Source organism: Balaenoptera acutorostrata, chromosome 15, assembly GCF_949987535.1.
Source record: "Balaenoptera acutorostrata chromosome 15, mBalAcu1.1, whole genome shotgun sequence".
In the NCBI taxonomy this organism is placed as follows: Eukaryota; Metazoa; Chordata; class Mammalia; order Artiodactyla; family Balaenopteridae; genus Balaenoptera; species Balaenoptera acutorostrata.
Window position 1 is genome coordinate 71453737 of NC_080078.1, and position 12572 is coordinate 71466308.

At 41.0% G+C, this 12572-nt stretch overlaps 1 long non-coding RNA gene and 1 other non-coding gene across 2 annotated transcripts in view; one reads left to right on the top strand and one right to left on the bottom strand.

Moving 5' to 3' along the window:
• Positions 1-2079: 2079 nt before the first annotated feature.
• Positions 2080-12572, bottom strand: part of LOC130704943 (uncharacterized) — a 57869-nt gene continuing 47376 nt past the window's right edge. The window contains exons 3-4 of the long non-coding RNA XR_009005501.1: positions 4116-4202; positions 2080-2456 (exon numbers count right to left, since the gene is read on the bottom strand). This is a non-coding gene — a long non-coding RNA (uncharacterized LOC130704943). The remainder of the gene's footprint in view (positions 2457-4115; positions 4203-12572) is intronic.
• On the top strand, positions 2679-2751 carry TRNAG-CCC (transfer RNA glycine (anticodon CCC)). Its single transcript has one exon. It is a non-coding gene; the product is annotated as a tRNA-Gly (tRNA).

Here is a 12572-nt window from a genome sequence, read left to right on the forward strand (position 1 = left end):
TCTGTTCACTTGTCTGTTTCCTCCGTTAGACTGTGAGCTTCTATATTGTTCTTGTTTATATATCTCTCTGGCAGGGCTTCCCTGGTGGCGCAGTGGTTGAGAATCTGCCTGCCAATGCAGGGGACACGGGCTCGAGCCCTGGTCTGGGAGGATCCCACATGCCACGGAGCAGCTGGGCCTGTGAGCCACAATTGCTGAGCCTGCGCGTCTGGAGCCTGTGCCCCGCGACGGGAGGGGCCGCGATAGAGAAAGGCCCGCGCACCGCGATGAAGGGCGGTCCCCGCACCGCGATGAAGAGTGGCCCCCGCTTGCCGCAACTGGAGAAAGCCCTCGCACGAACCGAAGACCCAACACAGCCAAAAATAAATATAAATAAATAAATAAATATATCTCTCTGGCAGAGGAAAGGCTACTTTCCCCCGCCTATTTCATTTTCCTCCTAGGCTCATAGCAAAACTACATTTCTCAGTAATCAGGTCCTTGTGACTGAGCTCTAACGGAATCTGGACAGAAGTGACACAAATATATCCCATTTCTAAGCATCCCCTAAAACTTCCTATGTGATCCTCCAGACTTTCTCCTATCCTCATCTGCTGGCTAGATGCAAAACTATCCAGTGGAGGGGGCTTCCCTGGTGGCGCAGTGGTTGAGAATCTGCCTGCCGATGCAGGGGACACGGGTTCGAGCCCTGGTCTGGGAAGATTCCCACATGCCGCGGAGCAACTGGGCCCGTGAGCCACAATTACTGAGCCTGCGCGTCTGGAGCCTGTGCTCCGCAACAAGAGAGGCCGCGACAGTGAGAGGCCCGCGCACCGCGATGAAGAGTGGCCCTCGCTTGCCACAACTAGAGAAAGCCCTCACACAGAAACGAAGACCCAACACAGCCATAAATAAAATAAATTAATTAATTAAAAAAAAAGATTTCACAATGTCTCTGTCAAGTTTAAAAAAAAAAAAAAAAAAAAAAAACTATCCAGTGGAGGAATCAAGAGGCCCCAGAAAATGGCAATGGCATGAGTCTGCGTCACCTACTGACTGCACGGAGCAGAACCCGTGTGCTTCCCTGCACTGGACTGTGCTATGAGGGAGAAATAAACTGTCAAAATGTCAAGTCACTGAAATGTGAAGGTTGTTTGTTATAGCCATTAGTACACTCTGACTAATGCAGTTCTTATCTACATTCATTTGATTCTTTGTCCCTCCAGGGCAAGGACTATTTATTTGGCTTTGTAACTCAAGTACTAGTACAATGTCTGGCTACATAGTAGGAATTGCTCAAAGTATGAATGGATATGAATGAGCTGATACCTGAGCCTGGTCTAAACCATCAAAGGTAGAATGCCAGGTAAGGTGGCAGGTGGAAAGTGTTCCACTCAGGAGACACAGCATGTGCTGCAGAGGCAGAGAGATGGGTGAACATATGCAGTTCTCAGCAGTACAAATGGCTCATGATTTGAGAGTAAGATGGCTAGGGTGAGGCTAGAGAGAATACAGGGGCCAGATCAAAAAAGGTCTTATTCATTACATGAAGGAGTCTGAACTTTTTCCTACAAGAATCATTCAAGGATTTTAAACAGGGATGTGATACCATCAAGTTTATGTTTTAGAAAGATCTCTCTAGCAGCCTAGAAGAAGGATGGATTAGAAAGGAAGAGGCCAAAATGTGGATTTTTTTAAAGAAACATTTCCCTTTGCTTTAAATCATTCTTCTCATGAGATGCTCCACTAAAAAGAGTTTTGGGGTCAGGTTGGTTTGGACATTGTGCATACTTGAGACCCTCTTGGAAGCTCCCATTTTTCATTAAAAACTCTGAGAAGTTCTGCATTAATGAAATCTGTTAAACTTTAACATAATATTTCTCAAAATTATTTGGCCTTTTTCATTTAATACCTATTTAAACTAGTATTAGGATTAGATTTGCCTACATAGCACACACACACACACACACACACACACACACAAAAGGACAAAGGGCATTAGTAACATTGAAGTTTATTTTTGTCTTGCATAAAAGAAATCTGGGAAGCAGGTAGTGCAAGGGAGGCATGGAGCTCTGTGGTATCGTCAGCAACCCAGGCTTCAGTATTATTATTATTATTATTTTTTGGCTGTGTTGGGTCTTCGTTTCTGTGCGAGGGCTTTCTCTAGTTGCAGCAAGCGGGGGCCACTCTTCATCGTGGTGCGCGGGCCTCTCACTATCACGGCCTCTCTTGTTGCGGAGCACAGGCTCCAGACGTGCAGGCTCAGTAGCTGTGGCTCACGGGCTTAGTTGCTCCGTGGCATGTGGGATCTTCCCAGACCAGGGCTCGAACCCATGTCCCCTGCATTGGCAGGCAGATTCTCAACCACTGCGCCACCAGGGAAGCCCAAGGCTTCAGTATTTTTGCTCCACCATCATTGACTTTCATTCCCAAGGTCACTTCATGGTCCAAAGTGGCTGCTGGAACACCAGTCCCTATTTTTTTGGATGGAAAAAAAGAAAGACAAATAGGAAAAAGTGAGTCATGTTCCTTAAACAGCCTTCCTGGAAATACTACACATCACTTCTGCTCACATCTCATTGGCCAGAACTCAGTCACATGGCCACACCAAGCTACAGAGGAGGCTGGGAAATATGGTATTTTAAAAAAATTTTACTTGGCTATGTGTCAAGTTAAAAACTGAGGTTCTTGGGACTTCCCTGGTGGTCCAATGGTTAAGACTCTGCACTCCCAATGCAGAGTGCCCAGGTTCGATCCCTGGTCAGGGAACTAAATCTTGCATGCTGCAACTAAGATCCGGCACAGCCAAATAAATAAATAAATAAATATTTTTAAAAATTGAGGTTCTTAAGTTTCCATCAACAGATGAATGGATAAAGAAGTTGTGCTATATATATATATATATATATATATATATATATGATGGAACATTACTCAGTCATAAAAAAGAATGAAATATTGTCATTTGTAACAACATGGATGGACCTAGAGATAATCATGCTAAGTGAAGTCAGTCAGACAAAGACAAATATTATATATTACTTATATGTGTAATCTAAAAAATAATACAAATGAACTTATTTACGAAATAGAAACAGACTCACAGACGTAGAAAACAAACTTATGGTTACCAAAGGGGGAAGCAGGGGGAGGGATAAATTAGGAGTACAGGACTAACAGATACACACTACTATCTATAAAATAGATAAACAGCAAGGACCTACTGTATAGCACAGGGAACTATATTCAATATTTTGTAATAACCTATAATGGAAAAGAATCTGAAAAAAGTATATATATATATATATATATATATATATATATATATATATATATGTATCTGAATCACTTTGCTGTGCACCTGAAACTAGCACAATACTGTAAATCAACTATAATTCAATGAAAAAAATTGAGATTCTGTCACTAAAGAGTTGAGAGACTCACTTAGCAGTCTCTGGCACAATGTCCCACAGAAATAGTATTCCCAGAACATAAGTTGGGATAAAATGACTAAGTAAGGAGACTGATTTTTTAAACATTTTTAACAGCTTTATTGAAGATAATTTGCATACAGTACCCCACACCTACTGCAAGTGTACAGTTTAATGATTTTTAGTAAATTTATACAGTGGGGCAACCTTTACCACAATCCAGTTTTAGAAAATTTCCACCACCCCCAGGAGTTCCCTTCTTCCTGTTTGCAGTCACTGCCCACTCCCACTCCCAGGCCCAGGCAATCATTGATCTGCTTTCTTCTCTATAGTTTTGCCTTTTCTAGAAATTTCATACTTACAGAACAGTGCAATATGCAGTCATTTGTGTCTGGCTTATTTCACTTAACGTAATATCTTTGCGGTTCATCCACGTTGTAGAATATATTATCTGTTTATTCCTTATTATCGCTGCAGAGTCCTCCATTGTATGGATATGCCGTCTTTTACAATACTTATCCCCTCCCCAACTAATGGACATTTGGATTGTTTCCACTTTGGGGCTATTATGAATAACGGTGCTATGAACATTTACGTGCAAGTCTTTGTGTGGACATACGTTTTCATTTATCTTGGGTGGATACCTAAGGAGATCGATGCTTACCATCGAACACATACATTGAAAGGACATTCACTGATTACCTGCAACTGACAAGCACTGTACTGGGTGCTGGGGATACAACGGTGAATAAAATGCAGCACAAACTCAGCCTTCCTGGAGCTTGCAATCTGTGAAGAAGACAGACGTTTAGTCAAATAATCGTGCAAGCAAATGTAAAACATAACAGCAGTGGTAAGTGCCATAAAGGAAGGTCACTTGGTGCCATGAGAGCCTGTGCTGGAAGGATCTGCCTTGATCAAGGAGGTCAAGGAAAGCTGTCCATTAGCTGAGATCTGAAGTATACCAGGGTGATCACCCCAATGAATTTTGTCCTTCAAAGTAGTATCTTATGAGGCCATACACTTATTTCCAATAATGCTGCCCTTGCAAACAATTCTGAGCCAATTTATAAGCATGCTGGTCCCAGACCTCTTTGTCCTCAGATAAAGTCCTCGTGTTTTAACCTCTCAGAATGTTTTGTTTTCTGATTAGACCGTGACGAATCCAACAAACCACATAAGAAAATCAACTGCATCCCTTTAGAGTCACTCTCACCAATTGCCAAAAATGGAATTCCCCTGCTACATCGTGGACCTTATTCCCCAAGAGCTGGTGGAGAGGGGTTCATGGCAGTTTGCAAAAATAAACTCACAGAGGGACTTCCCTGGTGGTCCAGTGGTTAAGATGCCGTGCTCCCAATGCAGGGGGCCTGGGTTCGATCCCTGGTCAGGGAACTAGATCCCACATGCCGCAACTAAAAGATCCTGCAACGAAGATCCCACGTGCCTCAACTAAGACCCGGTGCAGACAAATAAATAAATGTATAAATATTTTTAAAAATAAAAATAAAAAATGAACTCACAGATATCATCTGTAACAGGAGGAGAGTGGGCAGTATCAGCTCTATTCCCCCTTACAGCTCGAAATCGTGTGCCTGTGAATTTGCCACTGAGAAAATGCCAGTAACCCATGGTGTGTGGAGGTAACTCCCAAAGAAGAAATAAAAAAAATATGTATAGCCAGTGGCAGTGCCCTGGCCTGCCAAAAGCACTTTCCCCAGGACAAAACTGGATAAGAATCGTTAAGCCCACAGGCTTTGGAGACAAAGAGATCTGGTTCCAATTCCAGCTCTACCACTGGTGACCTTAGGAAAGTCACTTAACTTAGAGTTTTTTGATTTCGATAATAGGGTTGTTGTGTGGATTAAATTATTCGTACAAACTACTTAGCACATGGTAACTGCTGAACAAATTGTTAATTACATCCTTTCCTCTGGCCCCTATTTTCCCAAGTTCTGTGTAGACCTTCCCCCTTCTGCTGACTGGCTTTTTTTTGAAACATATTAATTCCATTGATTCGCCCCAAGTCCATCTCTGTCCTTCTTGCCTTTGGCCTGAGGGACCTTCTGTCTTTTCAAGTGCCTTCTGCTGATATATGACCTCCATCCCTTGTGTATTAATTGGGCTGATTTAACTCTTAAAGTGCTGTAGAGCTGTCTCACCCATGTACGGCACAACTACTATTTTGATTTTTTTAAAATCTGAGTTTATATGTATAAATGACTGTGCTCACTTTCGGTAACTGTGATTTATGGAAAGTCACACCTCAAACGTTCTTGGACAGGATTTTTTGAAAACACTGGTCACCCTACCCTGAAATGGCTCCATAAATCCTTCATTCTCACTCAGAAGTGTACTTTCCTGCAGCCACAGACCATTTTAGCCATAAAAACTTGCTTAAGCTGAAGCTTTTTACCAAGCCTCAAGTTGCTGTGGAATCCTTTTCCTTATGTACACAATTCTGCCATCAACATTACTGACCAATTTAGAGACGTGACTATCTGCAAATTGACTATTAAAAAAAAAAAAGGCAATGCTGTTTTCACTCTAGGAATAAAGCACTAGAGTTTCTTTTTAATTAATTAATTAGTTTCCATGTTTTTTGCCAGGGAAAAGTGTGGTAGCCATCCTCCAAGATGGCCCTCAATGATCTCCACATGCTGGGATTCAAACCCTTATACTGTCCCCACCTATATGGGGTAGGGCCAACTAGGAAGGGCTTGCAGTGTGAAACCTATTTGCCATCTCCAGACATTAACTTTGACAGTGACCACAATGATGTAGTTATTTCACCTGTAAAATGGGGATAATGCCCTGTCTAGGCAACTTATCAGGGTGCCGTCAGGGTCAAATGAGATGCAGCATGTAAAAGAGCTTTGGCATAAACCCAAGAATTATTATTGAGGATTTCAGGTGTAGTATTTTATACATGAGACATCAGAGTATAAACCCATTATGTATAATTTGCATGTGTCTTCGTGATGACCAGAGGCCATATTCATAAACCAGTGTCCTCACATTGTTGAAATGTCAGTGCTTCCAAAATCTTTTGACTCAGGGCCGTAGAATCTTCCAACTGCTAAGGTGTGACATCTTCCCAGACCAGACTACTGATCGGCCATAGAGAATTGCCAGGGCACTGTCCCTCTTCATGCATTTCTGAAATATTCTTTTGGATAACAGCACACTTTTCATTAAAGTTTTCTTGAATGGTTTTGAAGAAGTGTAAACAATGCCCTCAAAGGACTGGCCAGTGTTGAGCTCCATGAAGTACCAGCACTTCTGCCCTCTGCTTACCCAACAAGTGAATGGCATTTGCAGGAGAAGAGCTGGGCTACCGAGACTTGCTCAGACAATTCATTCCAATTTAAACATGTGCCCGTGATGGATTCTTGACCTTAAAACCATACAGGAATCTAGCAGTCAGTTAGCCATGGTTCTCAGTGTTAGGTCTCGACATGGCCAGTTATGAAGTATATGGTAATTTGTCACTGATCATATACAAAGGAGCACAGTCTAAATTATTTACCTTTTAAAAAAATAAATAAATGGGAGCAGATATTCTTATAATAATGTCACTCCTATTCATTTGTATTCTGATGTGCTCTCCTGAGCAACAGAGCAGGGGGTGGCATTTAGCTGAGCACTGGCAATGTCACATAGCCATGGTGTACCTTGTCTATGGCTCAGCCTGTGGTGAGAGATCATTACCAGTTCTGACAACTATAAATCATGATGGTGTTGGTGAGGGAGTGGTCATTTTATAGTTATTGCCACTATTAATGCTTTTGCTTCAGTAGTATATGCTTTCTTAACTTATTACTAGTATTTGTTGGGCAAAAGTCTGGGAGAGGAACAAAACTTGTTAAAAATAAAGTTAGCCATATTTTATTAGTTTTTCCTTATATAATGGCAATTTTTGAGATTTTTTGTAATTTTCAAAATGGTTTTATGACCATCACACCATAAATATTTTCAGTACTATTTGTCTTACTTCCCTGGGAGAAAAAATCAACCTAGATGGTGAGAAGTATAGGTTTCATACAAATCTCCTCATTGGAAATGGAAATAAAAACAAAAATAGCAAATGGGACTTAATGAAACTTAAAAGCTTTTGCACAGCAAAGGAAAACATAAAGGAGACGAAAAGACAACCTTCAGAATGGGAGAAAATATTTGCAAACGAAGCAACAGACAAAGGATTAATCTCCAAAATTTACAAGCAGCTCATGCAGCTCAATATCAAAAAAAACAAACAACCCAATCCAAAAATGGGCAGAAGACCTAAATAGACATTTCTCCAAAGAAGATATACAGATTGCCAAGAAACACATGAAAGGATGCTCAACATCACTAATCATTAGAGAAATGCAAATCAAAACTACAATGAGATATCACCTCACACCGGTCAGAATGGCCATCATCAAAAAATCTACAAACAATAAATGCTGGAGAGCGTGTGGAGAAAAGGGAACCCTCTTGCACTGTTGGTGGGAATGTAAATTGATACAGCCACTATGCAGAACAGTATGGAGGTTCCTTAAAAAATGAAAAATAGAACTACCATATGACCCAGCAATCCCACTACTGGGCATATACCCTGAGAAAACCATAATTCAAAAAGAGTCATGTACCACAATGTTCATTGCAGCTCTATTTACAATGGCCAGGACACGGAAGAAACCTAAGTGTCCATCGACAGATGAATGGATAAAGAAGAAGTGGCACATATATACAATGGAATATTACTCAGCCATAAAAAGAAACAAAATTGAGTTATTTTTAGTGAGATGGATGGACCTAGGGTCTGTCATACAGAGTGAAGTAAGTCAGAAAGAGAAAAACAAATACCGTATGCTAACACATATATATGGAATCTGAAAAAAAAAAAAGGTTCTAAAGAACCTAGGGGCAGGACAGGAATAAAGACACAGATGTAGAGAATGGACTTGAGGAAATGGGGAGGGGGAAAGGTAAGCTGGGACAAAGTGAGAGAGTGGCATGGACTTATATACATTACCAAATGTAAAATAGATAGCTAGTGGGAAGCAGCCACATAGCACAGGGAGATCAGCTTGGTGCTTTGTGACCACCTAGAAGGGTGGGATAGGGAGGATGGGAGGGAGACGCAAGAGGGAGGAGATATGGGAACATATGTATATGTATAACTGATTCACTTTGTTATAAAGCAGAAACTAACACACCATTGTAAAGCAATTATACTCCAATAAAGATGTTAAAAAAAAAACAACAGAAAACACAAACCTCCTCATTGGGGTCACAGGGGGTATAGCAGAGAAAACATTGAGACACAGCTCTGATCCAATACCTTCCCTGCACAAATACTCACATATTGCAAGTTTGCTTATTCTCCTTACTCCTTCTGGGCGTTAACAAGGGCAAGGGCAGATCAGGGTCAACACAGGCAGAGCTCTGTAAACTAAGTAAAATTCCTGGAAGACCCATTGACATCGAGCAAGTACAAAGTACCACAGGCAAAATGGAGTCAGGATTAGGAGCCAGGAGCTCCAAGTCATTTGGAGTTAGGATCAGAAAAATAGGTGGTTGAAAACAAATGGCAAAGATCCAGGTAGGATGATCTGTTTTGGTAAGTAGGTCCAAATGGTGATGTGTGTGTGTGTGTGTGTGTGTGTGTGTGGTCTTGGAAGGGTATTGTTTAGTTAATTAAAAGAGACAAGGTAGATAAGGGTAGCTCAAGAATGATTAGATGGACAGTTGGATAGCTAAAACGATGCATGAAAAATAATGAAATATCTGTGAAGCACAGTAAAGCAAAGCACAATAAAGTGAAGAAGAAAAAATGATGCATGAATGATTGGTGGAGGAATGGATGATTGAATGGATAAATGGAAATAATGAAATTAGGATGGATGGCTTATATGACAGATGAATGGGTGGTGGGCAAGTGAATGATTAGTTGGATGAATGGATAAATAAGTGGACAATGGATGGATGAATAGATAGATAGATAGATACATACATACATACATACGTACGTGGGTACATAGATACTAGATGAGTGAATGGATGACCAAACTGATGGATTGATGGATGAACACAAAGATGGACTAATGAACAGATGGATGAATGAATGCATAAATGGATGGATGGTATGGTAGAATAATGGCTCTCAAAGATGTCTTAATCCCTGAAATTTGTGAATATTTTTGATTACATGGCAAAGGGGAAATAAGCTTACTAATCAACTGACCTTGAGATGGGGAGATTATCCTGGATTATCTGGGTTGGCCCAATGTAATCACAAGTACCCTTATAAGAGGAAGGCAGAAGGGACAGACTTAGAGATTTAAAGATGGTAGGCTGCTGGTTTTAAAGTTCAAGGAAGGAGACATAAGATCAGGAATGCAGGTGGGCCCTAGAAGATGGAAAAGGCAAGGAAACAGATTCTCCCCTAGGACCTCCAGAAGTACTGCTGCTCTACCCACATTTTAATTTTAACCTCTTAAGACCCATTTTGGACTGCTGAACTCTAGAACTGTAAGATAATAAATCTGTGTTGTTTTAAGTCACTAAGTATGTGCTAATTTGTCACAGAAGCAATAGAAATGGATGAATGTATCAATGAGTCAATAAGTGGATGGAAAATGGATGAATACTTGGATGATTAAATGGATGAATGATAAATGGATGAATACACTGATAGTTGGGTGGACGAATGGATGGATGGAAGGATGGGTGAATGCATACATGAATAAATTATTGGTTGGTTGGAGGGGTGGGTAAAAGAAAACTTGTTTCTCCATTCATAACACTTCTGACACCAAATGTGTGGGTTTTTCCCTCGCATTAGTCAATTCTGATACTAACTACCTGGAGTTAGCACAGACCCCCACAGGTTAAGGGCTCTTCCCCACAAGACTGCTCCCCCCACTTTGAATGCCAGTCACAAGTAGAGTGTTCCCAGGTTACTCACACTGCTATCCAACTGGGCTACAAATCAGGGTTGCCCATGACTCTCTCCTCAGGTTTGATAATTGGCTATTAATGGATCACAGAACTCAGGGAAATGCTTTAGTTATGTTTACCAGTTTATTATAAAGAATATTGTAAAAGATACAAATGAACAGGCAGATGAAGAGATATATAGGGCAAGGTCTGGAAGGGTCCTAAGCACAGGATTTTCTGTCCAGGTGGAGTTTGGGGTGTTCTACCCTCCCACTATGTGGATACATTCACCAACCTGGAACCTCTCTGAACCCCATAGCTGGGATTTTTATGGAAATTTCATCACTGTAGGCGTGATTAACTCAATCTCCAGTCCCTCTCCCCTCCCCAGAGGATGAAAGGGTGGGCTGAAAGTTCAAAACTTCTAATCATGGCTTGATCTTCCTGGTGACCAGCCCCATTCTGAAGCTATACAGGAGCCACCAAGAGTTGCCTTATGAGAACAAAACATTTTTCTATCACCCAGGAAATTCCAAGGGATTTAGGAACTCTGTGTCAGGAGCCAGGGGTAGAGACCAAACATATTTATTACATCACAGAGGGGTAAATGAATATATGGATACATCAATGGATAAATGAATTGATGGACACATGGGTAAACGAATGGATGAATAGGTAGGCGGGTGGACAGATAATGGATATATAAACAAATGGTGAGATAGAATGTGAGTTGGTGTACAGATGCCTGGATAGATGGATGGTTGTCTGGTGAATGGGTAGATGACACATGGATTGATGATTGGTATGATGGATGATTAAATGGATATATGAATGGGTAATGAATGAATAGATAAATGAATAGACACTTGGTTGGAGATCTGATTGGATGGATAGGTACTTGCATGTATGTATGTATGCATGAATAAATAAAAACCATCTTATGCTTAAAGACAAAAGCACTATCTTTGACCTGAAATGTGGACTTTTTGTCCATTAGGGAAGTTTCCAGTTAGGAAAGGAGAAATCCAGATGGACTGTTAAATATGTACAAAGTCCTGAACTTGCACTAAGCCTCCATCCTCCAGAATGACAATTTAAAACAAAAGACTTAGGGAGGGTGGGAGGGAGGGAGATGCAAGAGGGAAGAGATATGGGGATATATGTATATGTATAACTGATTCACTTTGTTATAAAGCAGAAACTAACACACCATTGTAAAGCAATTATACTCCAATAAAGATGTTAAAAAAAAAAAGAAAGAGAAAAAAATAAAATAAATAAAAAAGACTTTTGCACTTGATGGTTTCTCCGTTTGGAATGTAATATTATTCCTTCAAATAATTAACTTCTACTCGTTCCCTGCATCATAGCACAAGCATTGCTTTCTCAAGGATGCCTTATTTATTATGCTCTCACAGTATTGCATACCTTTCCTTTGGAGCACTTTTAAAATTTCAATTTTACATTTATTTGTATGATCATGTGATTAGTATCTGTCTCCTCCACTAAACTGTAGTTGCAAAGGGCAAGGATCAAAGTATTTGGGCATGCCATTTTATCCCCATCTCTTAAGTCATGCCTGGCACATAGAAAAAAAAAAAAAATGTGGGGTTTTTTGGTAAGTACCTTTTTGAATGGATTGAAACCTTCCTGTGGCATTCCTACTCATATCATCAGAAAAGATCTTGATGGGTTGCTGGAGCATTATTGATAACATGGTGGCTAAGTCTGGCTTTCCTGATGGAAGATTTTGACAAAGAATCTAACCCTCCAAAAGGGAGGAGCCATGCACTGAGTTCAAGTCTTCTTCTGCGCTAGAGAGGACCAGGGCCCTTGTCTCTGCACTGGGCCAACCATGTCTTTGCCTTAACTCAGGTCCTCCTCACTCAGCTGTCCTGGAAACAACAGCCTCTCTGACTTGCTGAGGCCCTCTAGCCATCTTCCATCCTGACCTCCATCAGCACCAGCTCCAACCACCTGCCCCTGCCCTGCTCCAAGCCGGCAGATTCAGAGGCCACACCTCTTCCTAGTGACTAGTAGAACCTCTTCGGTCACTCTGATCATCCTTCTTTTCTTCATCTCCAGTTAGTATCACTTTGATCTTTTCAGGTCTCTGCTAGGCTTCAGCTTGAATTTTGTGATATTTTCTTCCTTCCTGTGTCCAGGGCACTGAGGGTCTAAGAGAACTGCCCTCAAATTACCTCGCTGTATGAACTGGGCAATTTACTTAAC